Source organism: Castor canadensis, chromosome 14 (assembly GCF_047511655.1).
Source record: "Castor canadensis chromosome 14, mCasCan1.hap1v2, whole genome shotgun sequence".
NCBI lineage: Eukaryota > Metazoa > Chordata > Mammalia > Rodentia > Castoridae > Castor > Castor canadensis.
In genome coordinates this window covers 53,022,540-53,039,668 of record NC_133399.1, presented here as the reverse complement: position 1 = coordinate 53,039,668, position 17,129 = coordinate 53,022,540, and positions in this window count along the sequence as shown.

Below are 17,129 nucleotides of genomic sequence, written 5' to 3'. Positions count from 1 at the left end.
GTGGGGGGGAGAGGGAGGGGGCAGAGTGGGTGGTAAGGGAGGGGGTGGGGGCAGGGGGGAGAAATGACCCAAGACTTGTATGAACATATGAATAATAAAATATAAAAAAAAAAAAACAAAAAAAAAAACCAAAAAGAAGTCTCTGATTCAGTATTGCACAATAGGATGGTTGTAGAAGTATTTAAAAGCAAAGCAAGAAGTATTTACAAGGTTTAACCACAAATTGCTGATAAATATGTTAAACACATGTGTTTAACATCATTTACACATTATGGAATTTCTGCAAGTATAGACCATTACATGGTAAGAAGCTAACAATGATAACATTAATGGATTTATCCATCCTTCAAAGTAATAAATAAAAATTAAAAGTATAAAACTGATGATGAAAAGTAGTTGATTTAACATGTATATGGCAAAACTTGGCTCTTTTTTTTGTAAGAGATTATAGTGGAGTCAAATAACATAGCATAGGCTCTTTGAGTTTCAGCTAAAACCCACACACATGGAAAAAGGTATTTAGCTTTTCAAAGAAAAACATGATAGGCTTGAAGGTAGATATCATTAATGTATTTGTTAACAGTTCTTTGATTCACAAAACAAAATACTTGTTCATGTTAATACATTGTTAACACTTCCTAGAAGATCAGTACCATTGTCATCATGTAGGATTGACCCATGAGGAAGGACAATAATTTGAAGTAAAACTTGTGATACTAAAAGGAAAACACAAGACATGGAGAAGAAGATGGTGGATAGAGGCCAGCTTCATATTCCTGTGTTTCACAAATCTGGAAAAATCACCAGTTCGGTGGCTGTGGGAAAAGGTGTGGAAAGACATAGAAGTACAATTGTACATATTTGACAGTTAGGGACAAGGTGAAAATCATAAATACTGAATTTCAGAATTGTAAAATAAACACTGCACCCTCACATTAGCATCTCGTCTTTACAATAGGGAAAGGGGAAACTACCTTTAGTGGGGCTTTAATAAACATAGGAAAGAAAGCCTCAGTGAATCTCTCAGGCCTGCAGTCTGGCACTCCATAAAAATATAGTTAAGATGGGTATGTGAGCATCAGACACTGGAGAGGCCCCTCCATAATTGTTAGCTTTTCACTGATGGTTTAGTAGTAAGCCACCTTAAAAGACATCGTACCTATAAGCATTCACTGCAGAGAGGGAGCACAAGTTCCTGCATTTTTGTATTTTCAAGATCCAAGGATGCCACCTTCCCCTGGCTAAGTGAGTGACTACCCCAAGAGTCAGGAAAGACCTGTGGTAGTGGTTGTGATATGGATGCAGACACAGGTCTATATGGTTGGCAGTGTGGTCTACATTACCGAGGGAAGCAGAGGAACTTAATTTTGAACGTATATCTAGACTTCAGGTAAAAGGAATGACACAAGCATTTTATGATTACAAAAAGGGGGATGTGACAGAGATTGGCATGTCCATGGCATGCAGGATCACTTAGTGCCCTCACCTCGCTTCCATTCAATGAGGGCACACTGCTTTGACCTGATGGCTTTCCACATCTTCAGAGTTTAGGACATTTATTGCAAATGCAGTACTGGTAAGGCATTCCACATGCCAATGTGTGCAGTGACAGAGCACATCTTGTTCAAAGGACATCCAATTTGGCAGTCCTGGGCACAGCTGGTGGGAACAGTTTGAAGAAGGCACCTACACTCACCATGTTGCTGAGTCTTCATACAGACAACACTGCAAGGAATGAAACCCAGTAGTGGTCATAAGAGCTTGTGGAGATGGCAGTGTGGGGCTCAGCCAGCAAACAGCCTTTTCTTGTATAACCAGTTTGGAAGGAGAAATGTAAGTTACGGAGGACTCAATACTACCTTGTTGCCTCCTATAGAAAGTAAACTTAAAAATAACAGTCCTGGGGAAAAAAACAAAGCATCCCTCACAATTCACACAGAAAGGAAGAAATGTTGACTAACATTTTGAATTGATTTTTCTGACCCGATATTTTTAAATTTTTGTTTTCCTTCACTGTTATTTGTCATACCTTCATCCCATATACTTTTCCTCCTGTCTTTTCTCACTTCTATTTTCTTTACTCATTATACTCCTTTTCATTAATCAATTACTAACACTTTCACATTTAATAATTTTCAAATTCCTAATTTTTCTTATAAGTATCCTTGCTCTTGTCTTTTTATCCTTGGCATGTGTGTAGCTGTGGCTTCTAATTTTTTCATTATATTTAAACATCAGATTTGTTTTCTAATGGTGCTCTTGCTGTTGTGGTCTTTTTTCTCTGCTCTGAGTGGTAGTGGGGCCAGAGACTTCATGAAAAACTGGCATCAGAAGACCATGTTAAGAAGACCCCATATAACACCAGAAGAATTACCATCCTTAAAGATGTGTAAATCCCAAAAGAAATTAGGAGACAGGGAGAGAGAGGGAGGGAGGGAAGCAGGGAGAGAGAGAGAGAAGATGCAAGTTAATATAATTAGAGGTGAAAAATGAGATATTACAACAGGTATCAATGAAATATAGAGGGTCATTTGTGGATATTTTAAAAATTATATTCAAATAAATTGAAACATTTAGAAGAAATGAAAAAATCTATGCATATATGACCAGGAAGATATAAAAATCTTAAACACATGTAGAATTAGATATTAGATTAAAGGAGTGATAGAGTCCCCCAAGAAAGAAACCCTCAGGCCAGGATGGAATTAACGCTGAATATACCAGTCCTAACAAAGATCAATCACAAATGCTCTTTTCACTATTCATACAATGTTAAGGAAAAGGATTCTTCCAAACTCATTATATTAATTCAATTGCAGCCTGATATCAAAAACAGATAAGGAAAAAACAATCAAGAAAAGTGTAGATCAACATACTTGAAGAACATAGATACAAAAATCCTCAATACAACAACTGCAGATTGAATAGTGCAACATAAAAAATATCACACTCCATGGTCTTGTTGATCTTGTACCAGTGATACAATGATGATTCAACATATGCAAACCAATAAAGGTAACAGAATCAAAAAATGATATGATCATGTCCATAGGTACAGAAAACATCTATGATGAAATTTAACATTCCTTCATGAAAAAAATCCCTAAAACAACAAGAAATGGAAGCATCTTACCTCAACAGATCAAAGATTGTATACAACAAACCCATAGCCAACACTATACTGAACACGGAAACTTTCAAATCATGTCCTGTAAAATAAGGTACGAGACAAGGTGATTCAATCTCAGTACTCATAAAAAACAGTGCTTGAAAGATGATCAAGTGTAATAAAGCCAAAGAGAAAGATAAAACATATGTATGAAAATAATGAAATCTATCTAAAATTTAAAACAGGATATAGAAACAGAACAAATTAAAGCCCTTTAAAACCATTAATATGTGCCAACTCAATGTGATATATATACATATATATATATATACACATATATACGTATATATATGTGTATATATACACACACAATAGAGTACTATTCACTCTTGGAGAAGAACGCAGTCATGTGATGTTTAGGTAAATGTATGGAACTGGATATCATAATTTTAAGCAAATTAAGCCAGTTTCAAAAAGAAAACAGTTGCATATTTCATCTCATTTGCAGAAGATAGATACAAAGACAAATGTATACATAAACATAAACATAATACAGATATATATATATATATATGCATAATACATTTCCAATAGTAGGACTTTTTGAGGGGATTTGGGAGAGGAGGGAGAGGAAAGGAGAATGATAAAGAATGAATAATATTGAAGTATATTGCATCTGTGTAGGAAGATGGCATAACAAAACACCCTGAAAACTGTTCAATAATAGGGGAAGAAGAAAAAAGGGGAGGAGAAACCTCTTGAAAAAATGTGCATAAATTTCAAAAATGAAGGACAGGAATATAAACAGGACCTGTTACTGTGTGGGTCCTGATGGGAAGGTGGTGACTGGAGAAGTTGAAGGATGGTGAATATGGTTGATGTACTTTATATACTTGTATGAAAATAGAACAATGAAACCTGTTGAAATTGTTTTTAAAAAATGGGAAGGCAAATAAAGGAGAATGATGGTGAAACCTAATCATGGCACATTATAAGCGGATATAAAAATGTCACAATGAACCCCCCTTGTACAACAAATGTATGCTAATCACAATGTTAAAAATAAATTTGAAGGGTTGAACATTCACTTGTTTGTAGAAAAATTTTGAAACTCAACGCTTATTTTACATTTCCAGTACTTACTGCTTCAGACTAGTTAAATTTGATATGCTCATTAATAACATGTCACCAATGACTACCTATGCAGAAAGTGTTTATCTTAAAATTAACAGACTGTTCTCAGAGCAGTATTGTTCAAGCACAAATCAGATAAAGTTACCATGAATCCCATAATCAATCAGTGTTTCCCTTGCATTAATAAGGTACATGGCACAAGGTATGAGCCATTGAAAACATGCAATCTTCAATTAAAGTACATAATTTACATTATGATTCACATTTTCGGTTGCACATTGCTTGGGTACTCGCTAATATATAAATGCATAGATACAGCACCAGAGTATTATACACAGTAGTTATACTTCTTGAATATTCACTTTGCTCCAGGGACATAGTCTGCTCATATGTCCAAGGTTTACACTATTTTGTGTGGTAGGAAATATAGAATTGCTTTCATGCTATTGCCTTCTGTGTTGATGGGAAAAGTAAGTATATCTCACATAGCTCCATGTTCTCAGAAAATCACAAGTAACTGCAAAATCCAGTACCGTGAATACAGTAATGGATGATGACAACATACTGATCCATGACTCAGTGTGAATAAAAGAAGATACAAAAAGTGAAGAAGCTCAAAGTTCAGAATACAAACATGAGACTTGATTTCTGCACTAACCTCAAGTTACTGATTGAGAACTTTTAAATTTAGCATAATTACTGACTCCCCAAGGCAATAGGAAACACATTCATGAGGAGGCTTCCGCACTTGAAAGAATAGGGAGAAGAAAATAGTGACGGTGAAGTTAATAATACAGAAAAAAACCCAAACAAATAATACAGAAAAAAAAACCCACCAACAAAAAGTCCTGTCTGCTCGGTAAGATTTCTGGACTTAATCCTTTGGCATCCAATCCTGATATTGGTGCTTGATATTCTGTGTTTTGTGGGGAAGGGTGCTTCCCCTTTTGTCAGACAGCTTGGGGTGGAGACTGCTGGAGTTCCCCCCCTTTTCCTGGTCTTTTGGGGTGTTCATTGCAAGTGGTCTCACCAGGTGACTGGCTTGTGAGCAATATTTGGTTCCTCTGTCCACAGGGCAGTGTGCAATTGGGACCTGAGGTAACTCACTGCCAGTTCTTGCAGAGTGGTCAGATCTGATGTTGTTCCACCAGGCAGCAGCTGTGTTGCCCCACAGCTGTAACTCTGGCTGGTCAGCTCCTCCCCCAGTAAGGTGGGGCAATGAAGTTTTGAGTACCGCCCTCAGTCCCATGAGACTAGCACAGTGATCCACCACGACCCTGCTTCTGGTGGTTGGCTTGTTGCCCCACCCCCATTCTCAGCCTTTGTTACTTTTCTTGCCATGACTATTTTCACTGAGAGTTCAGCTCCTTGCCCCACAACAGTTCGCCTGAGCAGACTCAGTGTTCCACCCCATCCCTGCTGTCAGTGTTAGATTACAATTCACTGTTCATTCTTTTCAGTTTTGTTGTGGGGAGGGTTCAGTCTGCCAGGGGCTGCACTGGATTATGTTCCCAGTGGGTGGGTAAGGAAGGCACATATGGTATGTGTTGCTCCACTGTTGGGTCTGCATGTTTACACCGGCAGCTTTGAAACCATCCTGCAGGGAGAAATGGTGCAGTTTTTCTCAAGGCTGACACTTTGTGGGACTGGATTCAGCAAAGCAGAGCATAGGAAGGCTTTCCATGGATTCGCGGGGTTCGGCATGTTGTAGAGTTTGATTCTGGTTGATGCTCTATCTTCTGCTTATTGAAAGAGAAAAACAGGGGGGAAACAGCTAGGAGGCTTTTTACCCAAGACAGACACACCCTATTTGCTGTGCCTCTCCAGGATTTTCACAGCTTTTGGTGCAATTAAAGGCTGTTTTAAGGGTCAGTTCTTAAATTTTATGTCCACCTAAGGTGCTTGTGGTTATTATTTTGGCTAGAAGCAATGAGAATTACCCAAGTGTAGCTCCCACGTCTGGAGGTGGATTCTGAAGTCACAGAGCTCAGGAATTCTGATTCCCTACCCTAGCTGCCACTTTGTGCCAGTCTTAATTCTGTATTTTTCATACAGTGTCTTGATGCGTATCCCAGGTTGTTCTCAGTCTCTTGAGTGCTGGGAATACAGGATTTCATCATCATACCTATATTTAGTGGTGTTTTTTGAAGAGCAAAAGTATAGCATTTTGATGAAGTCCAATTTATGCATTTGTTCAATTATGAATTTTGACTTTTGTCTCATTTTAAGGGACTTTGTCAATCACAAGTTTTCATGCTTCTAGAAGTTTTAATTTTAGGTCTTACATTTAGACCCATGATCAATTTTTTAAAATAGGGTATGAGTTATGGATCCAAGCTCATCTTTTGGATATGGATAGCCACTTGTACCAACACCATATATTGAAAAGACTATACTTCCTTCACTGCGCTGACCTCATGCCCTATGCAAAAACAAGTTGACTAGTTATGTGTGTCTATTTCTATCCTTTCATTGTATTCCATTGATCAGTATGGTTTTCTTTCTACCAGTACCACACTGTTTTCATTATTACAGATTGGTAATAGTTGATATTGTCAGCTCACCCCTTCTATTTTGTTCATTTCTCAGGGTTGTTTTGTGTATTCTTGATCTTTTACATTTCCATATGAGTTTCTTTTTGGAAGAATGGGGATCAATCCCCACTGTGTTACATCCCTAACATATCACATGGAAAGCAAAACTTGGCCAGCTGGGAATTAGATTGAGAATTCACATCTTATGCTGAATATTAACATCCTAATAAGGAAACTTTGTGGTCCTGAATAAAGTCTATCTCACCATTTACATAGGTTTCATTTCATTATCTCAGGTTTATTTTATTTTAGTGTATAGAACATTCCATATTCCTTCATATTTATGTGAAATTCAGGCGTTTTAATAGTTTTATGTTCTTTCTTCCTTTTATATAATACATTTAATTTTCATTAATATGTAATAATTCTATATATTTATGGGCTTCAGTGTGATCTTTCTATACAGATATAGAATGTGGAATGACCATATCAGAGTAATTGACATATCTATCATCTTAGACACTCATTATTTCCTTGCTTTGAGATTGTTCAAAGTTATAGCTCTTTTTCAATATTCAATTAATTTTTCTCAAAGTTTACTAGTGTGCTATAGAAGAGTAGAAGTGATTATTTCTAAACAACTGCACCCTGGACCTGCTCCCTATTTTCTCTCCATTTACCACCTCCACACTCCTTATCACTATTAAATTCTCAATTCAGTGAGATCAAATATTTGCATGGAGACTACATAGAGGTTGATCACTTTTTATTGATCTCAAAGTGTTTAATTTCTTGATTTTATATTTTTCTGCTTTTCCTTTAATAGATCTTATCTGTGGTGTTAACACCATTTCCATTGCTATGACAAAATACCATGGATTAAAACTTGTTCTGGAGGCTGGGAAGTCCAACATAAAGGGACTAGCCAATTGTTGTCTGGTGAAGGCCTGCTTCTTGGTTCACAGAGGTTCCCTCACAAGGAAGAAGGAGTAAAGGCTCTCTCCAGGATCTGTGTTTTTAAGAGCACTAAATTGCAATCCTAGGGAATCCTTCTCCACTACCTAATTTCCTTCAAATGCCCCACCTCCTGATTATCACACCCTCTGTGATTAGCTTTCAGCATAAAAATTATGAGGGGACACATTCACACTACAGAAAACCTTTATTTTCCTATATCTTTGGCTCTCTGGGTAAATTTGTTGTTTCTTAAAATCTCAAGATGGGAATCAAGATCATCAATTTGAGTGAGACTATTCTAAATGGAATAGGATATTTGTGTTCTAAACGGAACACATGTGTGTTCATTATCTGCTAATAACAGATTTAAGTCTAGCTATAGACTCATTCCATGAATTCTATTGTCTTGTATTTTCATTTTGTTCAATGAGTGCTGATTTCTGTTCCCATTTCCATATTGATCAGGATTTATTTAGATATGTGAGGCTTAGTTTTCAAATATTTGAATATTTTCCAAATTTTTTGATAACTAATTTGAAAACTTTGTGGTCAGGGAACATACCCTGTATGACAAATTATTTTGAATTAATCTTTTCAGTAAACATTTTTTATTGCACACTATGTGGTTCATTTGAAAATATATTTTAACTTTTCCCTAATCTCAGAGAAAACTCCACATATAAGAAGGCATCACAGATAAAACCTGTCACTGAAGGATCAACTGTAGTTTTGTTTGATTTTTATCACTTCTAATCTCTAAAAGTGTGATTTGATTTTTTCAAAAAATGCTTCATACCTATAGTTCTCTTTTTGAGTCTTCTTTTGGGAAACATTTAAGTTACTTACAAACAAGTTGGTCCTAGTTGGTCTTGTTTTTGTGACTGGCTTGATGTATCAGTATTAATTCCTTACTGCTGAAAAGAGAACATTCTGATTATTCTACCCAATGTCCTGTGTATCATGAGTTTCACACTTCCTAGTACTGTGTGAGCATCAAACCCGGTTCCCCAAACCTTCTCCTGTTTTATGCCTCAAACTTGATAGAACAATAATGTCGCCATTTTGTGAATCGGTGGCCATTTCATCCTCAGGCTTCACTTCTTGAGAAATGGAACCTCCCCCAGGCAGCTCTACCCCCAACGGCAGCTCCACCTCTAACAGAAATTCCTGCACTCTAACTTCCTCAAGCTCTCTCTTCTATAAAAGCCATGCCTAGCCCAGAGTCAGCACTGCGCCATCTCTCCCTGGCCAGCCTGGCAGCTCAAGTCTGTCATTAAACCTTGCTCTTTGACTTGAGACTTTTCTCATGAGCTTTCTTCACGAGTGGCATTTTTCCAAACAAAACTCAGGCAGTTATATGGTATCATTATGCTGCTAAATGTTCAAGGGGACATTGAACATCTGTGCAGATCACTGGGGTTCTTCCTCTGTACTGCTCTGTCATCTCCAGGGCCCTGTCCTGCAATATCTGTTTTCCTTGGTTTCACTAGACTTCCAGCTTTACTACCACATCTCAGGGAGTTCTGATATGCACTGCTCCAGTTTCTTTTTGAGGTGTCTTGGCCTGAATCCCCAGGCACAGTAGAGGGCTGGAACATTGGGAAGGCTTACTTACTTGGTCAAATTTCATTGTCTGAAGTCAGTTTTCTTGAAAAGTATTCAAAGTAATTTGTCTGTTATATTTTCACTTGCTTCTGGTAGGAACATAGTTAGTACCCGTACTCTCCTTGGATAGAAACAGATTGCAACAGAACCTCAGTACATGTATTGTGGATAGAATTCACATCACTCTCTCTGTAACTGCTTCCTGTTCATCCTTTATTTTTCCATGTAGTCATGTCTTCCTCTGGGAAATATTCCTATGCCAAGTACAGATAAAAACCTAGTGCAAATAGAACCCTGTTCTATTCCAAATCTAGTGAATTTATGATGGCCATTATTGTCTGTCCTCTCCACTAGACTTTAAGCTAACTGTGATCAGGGATCTAGCCTGTTTCACCTGAAGAGCTTAATACACTATGCGCCTCCTCAATATACATTTGTTCAGAGTGTGAATAAGAGAGTAGAAAAATGCTTTTGGTTTAAGAAAGTACTTAAGTATTTTATTTTTATCTGCTCTTTTCCTGATTTGGTGTCTCATCATATAATGCAACTCTAAAAGGCACTTCTATCATCTGAAAGATGGATACAGTTTTATAATAAGAAGAGCAAGCTATTTGAGGAAGAAAATAAAAATTTGGAAAATCTGATTTTTGAACTACAAACAGAGATATCAGAATCAAGTGAGAATCAATCATATTCACAGCATGAAATATTGGAATGAACTCTTCCATTCCAGATATGACATTGTATCTTTAAAAATATTTCAACTATTTGTCATACCTATATATACATGAAGAAGTTTTAATAAGTGCAGACTTACATTCTGAGTTTTGCAGGGAAACAAAACTAGGTTTGTGGAGCATGAAATTCTTGGAAATAAACAAGACAAGTTGTAAACCATGCATACATCTAATACTTATATAAATACTCCTAAAATCAAAATTATAATTGGTCTGTGGAAGCCTGTCCTATAAAAACCTCACTATTTGACACAGAATTTTGTGGGTTTTTAAAATTCACTTATTCACATGTGCATACATTGTTTAGGTCATTTCTCCCCCCTGTCGTCTGCCCCCATGATATCCCCCATACCCCCTCGCTTCTAGGCAGAACCTGTTCTGCCTTTATCTCTAATTTTGTTGAAGAGAAGACATAAGCGTAATAAGAAAGACAAAACATTTCTGCTATTTAAGGATAGCTATTCAGAGAGATTCCTAGCATTGCTTCCATGCTCATATGTATTACAACCCACATTAGTTCATCTCTACCAGACCTCTTCACTACTTCCTGGTCACCTTTCCATAGTGGCCTCTGCCAGTTTCACATTACTCTATTTCCTTGCCTACAGTGTGCACATCAGCCACATTCAAATTTTAGGTTTCCTTCCTTTTCCCTATTCCTCCTGTGAGCGTTCTCCCCTTGGTGTGTGACCCATGTCTAATAATACTACTGCATTTGTTTTAGATACATAATCCACATATGAGGGAGAACAAATGATTTGGGGCCTTCTGAGCCTGGCTAACTGCACTTAAAATGATGTTCTCCAGTTCCATCCACTTATTTGAAATGACAAAATTTCATTCGTCATTGTGGCTGAGTAAAATTCCATTGTATATAAACACCACATTTTCTTGATCTATTCATCAGTCATGGAGCTTCTTGGCTGTTTCCATAGCTTGGCTATTGTGAATAGTGCTGCAATAAACATGGGTGGGCAGGTGCTTCTGTAATAACTTGAGTCACATTCCTTCAGGTAATATGCCTAGGAGTGGTATCGCTGTATCATATGGCAGACCTATGTTTAGTTTTTAAAGAAGCATCCATGTCATATTCTTTTCCATAGTGGTTGTACCAGCTTACATTCCCACCAGCAGTATGTGAGGGTTCCTTTCTCCCTGCATCCTCGCCAGCATTTGTTGTTATTGGTGGTCTTGATAATATCCATTCTAACAGGGGAAGGTGGAATCGTGGTTTGGTTTTGATTTGCATTTCCTTTATGGCCAGGAATGTTGAGCATTTTTTCATGTGTGTTCTGACCATTTGAATTTCTTCCTTAGATAAAGTTCTGTTTAGTTCAGTTGCTCACGTCTTTGATTTATTGCTTTTGGGAGAGTTTAGGTTTTAGAGCTCCCTGTGTATTCTGGTTATGTCTTTTGTCTGATGTTTAGCTAGCAAATATTTTTTCCCACTCTGTGGGCAGTCTCTTCAACTTAGAGACCTTTTTTTTTTTGTTCTTCAGAATGTTGTTAATTTCATGCAGTCCTTTTAGTCCGTCCTTTCTCTTGGATGCTGGGCTGATGGAGTTCTATTGAGGAAGTCCTTGCCTATACCTATTGTTTCCAGGGTATTCCCTGCTCTTTCGTGTACTAACTTCAAGGTTTTGGGTCTGATATTAACGTCCTTAATCCACTTTGAGTGGATACTAGTACAGGGTGAAGGCATGGTTCTTTTTCTGCAGGCAAACAGCAACTTTTCCCAGCAACATTTGTTGAAGAGGCTGTCTAATCTCCATTGTATGTTTTTGGTGACTTTGTCAAAAATAAGGTGGGCGTAGCTGGATGGATTCATATCTGGGTCCTCAGTTCTGTTCCCTTGTTCTTCATATTTGTTTTTGTGCCAGTAGCATGCTGTTTTTAATGCTATGGCTCTGTAGTATAATTTGAACTTGGGTATTGTGACACCTCCAGCATTGCAATTTTTGCTCAGTATTGCCTTGACTATTTGCAGTCTTTTGTGTGTCCAAATGAATTATAGTGTAGATTTTTCAATCTCTCTGATGAATATCATTGGAATTTTGATGGGTATTGCTTTGAACATGTAGATTGCTTTTGGTAATATAGCCACTTTTTCTATGCTGATTCAACCAATCCATGAGCATGGAAGATCCACCTTCTGTAGTCTTCCTTAATCTCTTTCTTCTGTGGCTTATAATTCTCCTTGAAGAGGTCACTTACATCCTTTGTTAAGTTTACTCCAAGATATTTATTTTATTTTTTGAGCTATTGTAAATGGAATTGTTTTTCCTATATTCTTTCTCAGGTTGCTTATTGTTGGTGTATAGAAAGGTCTACTGATTTTTTAGGTTGATTTTGTATCATGCTACATTGCTTAAGCTGTATCCAGAAGTTTGTGGGTGGAGTTTTTTGGGTCTTTGAAGTATAGAATCATGACATCTTCAAATAGGGATATTTTGACAGTTTCTTTATCTACTTGTATTCCTTGTATTTCTTCTTGCCTTATTGCTCTGATAAGGAATTCCAGGAATACATTGAATAGGAGTGGGGAAGAGTGGGCACCCTTGTCTCATTCCTGAGTTTAGGGAGAATGGTTTCACTTTTTCCCTGTTAGGTATGATGTTGGCTATAGGTTTGCAATATATAGCCTTTATAATGTTGATGTACATCCCTTCTATTTCAAGTTTTCTTAAAGCTGGTATCATGAAGTGATGCTGATTCTTATGATAGGCTTTTTCTGCATCTATTGAGATGATCATGTGTTTTTTGTCTTTGCTTCTATTAATGTGCTGTATTACATTTGTTGATTTGCATATGTTGAACCATTCCTGCATCCCTGGGATGAAGCCTTCTTGGTCATGGTGAATGATCCTTTTGATATGTTGTTGGATTCGGTTTGCCATTATTTCATTGAGGAGTTTTGCACTGATGTTCTTTAAGGAGATTGGCCTGTAGTTCTCCTTTTTATTGTATCCTTGTCTGGTTTTGGGAAGACTGTAATACTGGCTTCATGTAATATGTTTGGCAGTGTTCCTTCCCTTACTATTTTGTGGAAAAGTTTAAGGAGAGTTGACATTAATTCTTCTTTGATGGTGTGGTAGAATTCAGCTGAGAATCCATCAGGTTCTGGAATTTTCTTTTCTGGGAGACTCTTTTGTTGGTGCCTCAATTTCATTATGTGTTATAGATCTGTTTAGGTGGTTAATATCTTCTTTGTTCAGTTTTGATGGTCATCGTATCTAGAAATCTGTCCATTTCTTCAAGATTTTGCAGTTTTTTTGGAATATAGGTTCTCAAAGTAGTCCCTGATGATTGCCTGGATTTCAATGGCCTTTGTTTTTATCTCCCTTGTTTTCATTTCTGATTTTACTGATTTGGGTCTTCACTTTAGTCAGATATTCCAGTGGCTTGTCAATCTTGTTTATTTTTTTTCAAAGAACCAGCTTTTTGTTTCAATTATTTGTATGTTTTGGGTTTTTTTGTTTGTTTGCTTGCTTGTTTGTTTGTTTTTCGTCTCAATTTCAATAATTTTAGCCCGTATTTCTATTATTTCTTTCCTTCTGTTTGTTTTGTTTTTTGCTTGCTCTTGCTTTTCTAGGAGTTTGAGATGAAGCATTAGGTGTTTATTTGAGACCTGTCTGTTTTTTAATATATGCACTCATGGCTGTAAACTTTCCTCTTAGGAATGCCTTTGCTATGTCCCATAGGTTCTGGTAGGTTGTGTTTTGATGTTCATTATCTTCCAGGAAATTTTTTATTTCCTCTCTTATTTCTGCTATGACCTACTGATCATTGAGCAATGTGTAATTCAGCCTCCAGATTATTTGTATGTGTTCTGCTGTTGTTTTTGTTGTTGAGTTCTAATTTTAATGCATTGTGATCAGATAGAATGCAGGGGGCTATTTCTATTTCCCTATATCGTTGAGGCTTGCTTTATGTCCTAAGACATGATCTATTTTTAGAAAGTTCCATGGGCTGCTGAGAAGAACGTGAATTGTGTTGTTATTGTGTGAAATATTCTGTAGAAATCAGTTAGGTCCATTTGGTTTATGGTGTCATTTTAGTTTTAGGATTTCTTTGTTAATCTTTTGTTTGGATGACCTACCTGTTGGTGATGGGGGGGTATTAAAGTCTCCCACTACCACTGTGTTGGAGTCTATATATGCTTTTACGTCCTTTGGTGTATGTTTGATGAAACTGGGTGCCCTGAATTCGGGTGCATATAGGTTGAAAATTGTTATTTCCTTTTGATGTATTGCCCCTTTTATTAGTATGAAGTGTCCTTCTTTTTCTCATTTGACCAATGTAAGTTTGAAGTCTACTTTGTCTGATATAAGTACTGCTACTCCTGCCTGTTTTCAGGGGCCATGGGCTTGGTAAAAGCCTTTCACCTTAAACCAGTGTTTGTTTCTGACACTAAGATGGGTCCCTTGTAAACAACAGATTGTCAGATATTCCTTTTTAATGCAGTTTGCCAAATGGTGTCTTTTAATGGGGTAGTTGAGTCCATTAACATCTGTGTTAATATTGATAGGTATGTGGTGATTCTTGACATTTAGTTGTTTCTGTTGTATAAGGATTCAATTGTGTGCAGTTGAATCAATGCTACTCTCTGATTGCTTACCCTTTCCTCTCCTGTGGTTGTGTGCTTCCAATCCTCTAATGGTTTTGTTTGTTTTCATCTTCTGTGTGCAGAATTCCTTACAGAATCTTCTGTAGTGGTGGTTTGGTGATCATATAGTGTTTTAGTTTCTATTTATCCTGAAATATGTTTATTGCTCTGTCGATTTTGAATGACTGTTTTGCTGGGTAGTGTATCCTGGGGTTGAAGTTATTTTTATTCAGTGCCTGAAATACCTCACTCCATGCCCTTCTTGCTTTTAAGGTTCTCCATAGAGAAATATGCTGTGATTTTGATGGGCTTACCTTTATGTGTTATTTGTTTGTTCTGTCTTCAGCCATCAATATTCTTTTCCTTTTCTCTATCCTTGGTGTTTTGATGATAATATGCCATGGGGAGGTTCTAGATTGGTCAAGTCTGTTTGGTGTCCTGGAGGATTCCAGTACCTGAATGGGCAAAATTTTCTCAAGATTTGGGAGATTTTCTGTTATTATTTTATTGAATATGTTACATATTCCTTTGGTTGTCACCTCTTCTCCTTCTTCAATACCCATGATTCTCAGGTATGGTCTTTTGATGGAGTCGCTGAGTTCTCGTGTATTCTTTTACAGCTTTTGAGTTGTTTGACTAGGATTTATTGTTTTTTCTTTAATTTCTTTAAACTTGAGCTCTGAGATTCTGTTTTCTACTTGTTCTAGTCTGCTGCTGTGGCCTTCCAATGTGTTTTTTGTTTGACTATAAGGGACTTTTTATTTTCCGGATTTGGTTGATTCTTTCTTCTGAGATTTTCCAATCTTTGTTCAACTCTTCTTTTATAACTTTTGTTTTCCTCTTTAATTTATGCATCTCTCTTTTTATAGTGTCCCTTATTTCACCTTGGTGTTTGTTGAGGTCCTCTCTGAGTTCATTTATTTCTGTGTCATCTCATGTTCTTTACCTTAGGTGTTTTGAAATTCCTTGAGTGCACCCTGTATATTCTGGTTAACCATGTCTAATATCTTCTCCATGAATTTCTCAGAGATTTTTTTCCCCCAGATTTCTTCCTTGATTTTTTTTTTGTGGGCATCACTGAGTACCTTAGTTACATTTGTCATTATTTGTTGAGGTCAGGAACTGGGTATCCATTTTCTTCATTACCCAGTGAATACTGTATTGAATTTTTTTTTGAGGAAAGTGATTTCCCATCCCTTCTTCCCATTGCTCCACTTGGTGCTGTGCCACTATATTTTGGTATGCTACTAGGTGGATTTGATTTCCTGATTTCTTTCCCTGATTTAATTTTTGTGTTGTGGCTGACTTGGTTGTTAGCTAGGTTTATGTGCTGTATCTGACCCTGGTCTGGAGGTGTCATTTTGCATTAACAAGTTCACAGGTTCAATGTCAGACCATTTATCATATTCTATAGAAAACTCCTTGATGATAATATCTATGAACAGTCTGATGGGGGGGTTAATGGTTATTAGGCTAGTTATAGATTATGGGTAATTGCTAAAGCTGGCACTAAAAAATAGGGGGTGTAGGAAAAGGAGAGGGTGGGGTGGGTTAATAGGTATGGGGCATGCTGGGTTTTGTGGACCTGTGTGTGTTTGGGTGCATTTCTGTTGTTGTAGTTGAAGTTGTTTGTGTCAGGGATTACAGGGAGATGGGGTTGTGTTCAGTTGGTAGAGTAAGCTAGTCAGCAGATGGTGAGTGTGTAGGAGACAGGAGTAGTGTGGTGACAGGTTGTGGGAGGATGGGAACAGGAGATGAAGACAGAGGAAACAGTGAAAGGGAAGGGGCAGAAAAAGTAGTTGGGAGGGAGAACAATGGATTGTAGTACAGAAGGAGGAGAGAGAGTGAAGAGGATGAGAATAGGTATAAGACAATAGGGATGATGGAATTAGTAATACAGGAAAACAAAAAGAGAAACATGATTAAAAAACCACCAGGTTCAGGAACCTCAGAAAGCTCAGTCTAATAATAAAAGTTCTGGAGTTATTCTGTAGGTATCCAATCTTAGTACTGGTGTTCAAGCAGAAGCTCTGGTGTGGTCTCACCAGGTAACTGGCTTGTGAATGGTACTTGGACCTTTTGTCCAGATGAGTAGTTGGAATTGTGAGGTGAGGTAAGATTGCCAGCTCATGCAGGGTAGTCAGAGCTGTTTTCAGCAGGCAGCAGCTGTGTTGTTCTTCAGCTGCAGCTCTGTTTTTTCCAGCTCCTCCCCCAGCAAGGTAGGGCAATTCAGTTTTAAATGCTGCTCTCTGTCCCAGAGATCAGTTCTGGGATCCACCTCCTGCCCTGCTTTGGGAGGTTAGCTTCCCTCTCTTAGCCTTTATGCCTTTCCAGATCTCTGCTGGGTGCCAGCAGCTCCTCTAGGTGGTTGGCTTGTCAGCCAGCCTCCACTCTCAGCCTTTGATGCTTTATGGTGTGTCACTGAGAGTTTGGCGCTGAGAGGTCAG